Here is a 5,349-nt window from a genome sequence, read left to right as displayed (position 1 = left end):
GATCTGTCTCGAGCGGTCAATTTATTTATTTATTCACAGCTATAATATCCATAGATTAATACACATGGGCCTTTTGCCATTATAATAATGATGATCATTTATAATAAAATAAAATAAATTATATAGCGCCAACAGATTCTACATCACTTTACAATTTTGGGGTACAAATAAAGACAAGTATCAGAAATAACAATATTACACATTAACTATTCAAACAGGAGGAGTGAGGGCCCTCTTAGCAAGAGCTTACAGACTGAGGAATTGGGAGAGACAGAAGGCATAAGGTGCATTTATTGATACCATGGTCCAACCATATTTTACAAATTGGAAAGTTTACATACAGGAGAGTGAACCAGTCACTAGCTAATCTCCGAATGTCTTAAGTGCATAGAGAGTAGGGGGGGGGGGGGGGGGGGAGACTGTCGAATATGGAGCTTTTGATATCTCCAAGACCCAGAGGTCTCAAAAGGGGCAAAGTGTTAGTAGTGGAAGCTAATTAGTAAATGTTATAGGCCTGCTTGAAGAGATGTGTTTTTAGATCATGTTTAAAACTGTGGATGTTGTGGTTGTGCCTGAGGGATCACATTCCAGAGAACTGGTGCAGCATGAGGTTCGGACTATAGAAGATGTTAGTGTTAGATCATTAGCAGAGTGAGAATGTGTAGGATGGTAGACAGATGAGGGAGGAGATATAGGGAGGTGGAGAGCTTTGTGAGACTAAGGATTATGTACTGTATTCTGGACTGAATGGGTAACCAGTGTAGTGACTGGCAAAGGGGGAGGCAGCGCTGTAACGGCTGGAGAGGAAGAGGTGTCGGGCTGTGGCATTGAGGATGGACTGGAGAAGGGAAGGCCTATTAGTAAAGAGTTACAATAGACACAGTGAGAATGAAAGCAATAATGAATTTTAGCGGTTTCAATAGTGAGAAACGAGCAGATTTTGGAGAGGTTTTTGAGGTGCGGGGTGACAAGAATGTTAAAGGGACTGAATATAGGGAGTGAAAGACAGATCAGAGTCTAGTATAACTCCAAGACAGCGAGCTTGCTGACTGGGAGTTATGGTAGTACCACATTGTTCTTGTTTAATCCAGTTGGTCTGTGTAGAAAGTAGATTTAAGAGGAACTGTCATCACTTTCAGGCTGCCTGAACCATGAGTCATTGAGGTGCTCTTGGCATCTTCTCACAGTAATTAAAATATTAATCAGTCAAGGCTGGCAGGGCAGGGAGAAGACACCGGTGATTGCTCTGATGATTCATGGTTCAGGCAGCATGAAAGTAGGTTTGGAATCAAAGATGCCATGAACCTTTTTGTCTTATAAAAAAAAAAAAAATCTGATCTCATAAAGTCTGTTATGTTATAGTACTAACAGTGTGAAGTAAGTATCAATGGGAATTGGTGCTGGGCAGTATACCAATCCATACTGAATACCGGGGTGTTTTTTTTTTTTCTTTACGATATAAATTTTTCATATACCGGTCGTGTACCCCCCGAATAAATTATCAGCCGCAGTGCATTTTCCCCACATCGGGGAACTAATCATATATGACCCACAGGCTCTGCTCTGCTTCTCCTCCTGTGAGCTGCAGCGCTGCACATCCTCCCCACGTCAGGAAATTTGATGGTTTGTGAGCCGCGGGTGCAGGGCTTCTGTTCTGTTCAGAGAACGGAAGCTGTCACCTCCCCCTGTAAGCGCTGAAAGCCATTGAGCTCTGATCAGAAGCTCTGCGGTGCCCGCTGCTCACTGGCTTTCAGCGCTTGCAGGGGGAGGGGACAGCTTCCGTTCTCCGATCAGAACAGAAACACTGCGCCCGCAGCTCGCAAATCATTCATTTCCCGACGATGGGGGGATGTTCAGTGCTCACAGGAGGAGAAGCAGAGCAGCGCCTGCGCGTAACATGATTAGTTCCCTGATGTGTGGCTGATAATTCATTTGGTTGGGGGGAGGGGGGCAGTGTCCGCGGGTCACATATGATTAGTTCCCCAGCGCCTGGGGCTGATAACTCGTTCAAGGGGGGGGGGGGGGGGGGGGGTGGGTTGGCTGAGTGAAAAAAAATATCTTTACCTTGAAACCGCCATAATTTAGAAAAATACAGTGATATACATTTTTGGTCATACCGCCCAGCACTAATGGGAATATAAATCAGAAATATCCCTGATCTAGACCATTATAAAATGATCATGGCCTGAAGGGTGGAGCATTATTGCATATGTTTTGTAATTAAAGGGGATATAACAGTAATGTCACTATAATATACTTATTACCCTACTCCAAAAATAAGTGGCATAAAGTATAGCCACGACTGGGACACAATATCAATCTTCAAAATAACAAACACCAGTGGTCAAATAATGTACAAAAAATTACAAAACTTTATTGATACACCAATAAAACCATGAATGAATTTAAAAAACACAGAATATAAGGCACTTAGGTTATAGGTACAGAAGACAAGTTTGTTGTAACAGTATACGCACAATGGTAAGGAAGTGTCAAAAAGCCACAGCAGCAGTATCAAAGAGGCCTGACAGGATAGCCTGGCAAAAGAATGACACAACATAGTAAACCGTGACAAAAGACTACCTAAATGCAGAGAAAACAACTCAAGAAAAGACATGAATGTTCAAAAATTACCTGCCATGTGTGCTGTCTGAAGCCACACACCTATGTACCCTAACGTATGTTTCGCACTAGGACTTCTTTCTTCTGTTCTCAAAAATTTCCCTTACAATCCCCATAGGCTGCTCAGCTTTGTCCTGTGTCGGCAATACATGTCTATAAAGGGGCAGAAGGAAGCTCCACCCTCTAGCTCTGGGAGAACTGCAAATTAGAGATAGAGCCTTCAGAGCAGAAATTTGCAAAAAATACTATATAAAAGTTATATTATGGCCCAAAATAGTGCTGCTCCTCATGTACTCACCAGGAGCATGTTATCCTGAAAAGTCACCTTAACTGACATGTACACTTTAAATGGGTATTTCAGTATACAAAATTTGACTGCTATTAACAGTATGTCATACAATAAAAAACAAAAAATCCCAAATACCGTATATGTTAAATGAATAATTTTAGAGCAGTCCCCACATAATCCCTTGGCATTAGCCAAAAATGTCATTGGGGGGTTAATAATACTAGGACCCAACACTACTTATGGAGACTTGTTGAATAAGCAAGTAAAAGTATTCATGTTTTAACTGGTTTTTATGTTTGCATGTGTCAAAACTACTGACAGTCTCCTTTTAACCCTTTTAGGAGGTGTGGTTTTTCAATTTTTGCTCTTTAGTTTTTTTCCTCATCACCTTCTAAAAATCATACTGCTTTCAATTATGCACATACAGACCCATATCAGGGCTATTTTTTTTGCACCACTAATTGTACATCAATTTGTAATGACATCATTTCACTACAAAATTTACAGCAAAACCATAAAAAAAATATTTGTGGGGCAAAATTGAAAAAAAAGTCATTTTGTAACTTTTGGGGGCTTCTGATTCTATGCAGTGCACTTTTCAGTAAAAATGACACCATATCTTTATTCTGAAGGTCCATACAGTTACAAGGATACAGTGGCTTAGCTATAGAGGTCGCAATCGTGACTGGACCCCACTACACTATACTTAAATGCTGCAGCGGTCAGGCCCTGGGCGCCGCCCAACGTGTCATTGCACTGTACAATACTTAAATGCTGTAGCGGTCGGGCCCTGGGCGCAGCCCTGGCCCGCCGCTGCCAGGACTTTTCTTTTTAAATTGCCCTTAAACCAGCAAGCGGTGGATGGACAGGCCAGGGGCTGATGGGAGTAAACGTGCCCTGCGTAGGCACGCATGTCTCTCCAAGCCCCTTACGTGTCACCGGCCTCTGACTCTCGCGATAGCTATGCCCGGCCTCACAGCACAGCACCGCGGATTTCAGATCAGGTGCGAGGGTGGTGTAATGAAAGGGGAATGAGGACGGGGGTGGGGGGGTAGCGGTTGTGGCGATTGCAAAATGAGCATGGGTTCCGGGGGGAGGGGGTGATTGCAATAATGAGGAACAGGGTCCGGGGAGAAGAATTGCAATGAGCAGAACAAGGATGGGGTGGGAGGGAGGGGGCATAGTGGGTGTAATGAGGAGACCGGATGGGAAGGGGGGGGTGGAGGATGGAATGATGTGGAGACCTAGCAAGACTGAGGGTGGGGTGGGGGAGGGTATGGAGTGCAGGGGCAAGGAGACCAAGGATGGGTGGGGTGGGGGTGAAGGTATGGCAGTATTATATTCAAGGGGTACAGTGGTTGGCAGTATTCTATTCAGGGAGTACAGTGTGTGGCAGTATTATTCAGGGGGTAGTGTGTGGCAGTATTATATTCAAGGGGTACAGTGTGTGTCAGTATTATATTCAGGGTGTACAAGGGTTGGCAGTATTGTATTCAAGGGGTACAGTGTGGGCAGCATTATATTCAGGGGGTACAGTGTGTGGCAGTATTATATTCAGGGGTACAGTGGTTGGCATTATTATATCCAGGGGGTACCGTGTGTGGCAGTATTATATTCAGGGTACGGTATGTGGCAATAATAAATTTTGAGGGTACAGTGGTTGGCACTATTGTATTCAAGGGGTACAGTGTGTGGCAGTATTATATTCAGGGGGTACAGTGGTTGGCAGTATTGTATTCAAGGGGTACAGTGTTGGCAGAATAATAATGATTATTGTCTTTATACAGAGGATGAGGTCTGCTAACAAATTAAGAAACCAATGATGTTCTGGCATCAGACTCTGCAGAAAAGATGTAGCTGGAAGAAATCCTGGTGTCTTCACCAGATAAGGAAGAAAAGAAAAGACAACAGAAAAGACATCACTCAGGTCACTGATAACATTGTGTGTTCTGTCTGACCCAATCTGTGGCTCTCCAGCTGTTATAAAACAGCAACTTTTATTATGCCTGAGGCTCTCTAGACATGATGGGAATTGTAGCTTTGCAACACTTGAACACTTTGGGGAGGTTGTCACGGGCGATCAAGAGAAGGCGGAGCTACTGAATGGATTCTTTAGTTCTGTATACACTATGGAAAAAGGAGCTGACATTGGCCAGGTCAGTGCTGGTAACACATCATGTAATGTACTGAACTGGCTTAATGTAGAGATGGTACAAGGTAAGTTAAGTAAAGTAATTATAAGCAAATCTCCAGGACCGGATGGACTACACCCAAGAGTTCTTAGAGAGGTAAGTTCAGTAATATCTGTACCCTTGTTCATGATATTTAGAGATTCTCTGGTGTCTGGTACTGTGCCAAGGGACTGGCGCAAGGCTAATGTGGTACCAGTCTTCAAGAAGGGCTCTAGGTCTTCGCCAGGCAATTATAGACCGGTAAGT

The sequence above is a fragment of the Hyla sarda genome, chromosome 1 (assembly GCF_029499605.1).
Source record: "Hyla sarda isolate aHylSar1 chromosome 1, aHylSar1.hap1, whole genome shotgun sequence".
In the NCBI taxonomy this organism is placed as follows: Eukaryota; Metazoa; Chordata; class Amphibia; order Anura; family Hylidae; genus Hyla; species Hyla sarda.
This window is presented reverse-complemented; position numbering follows the sequence as displayed.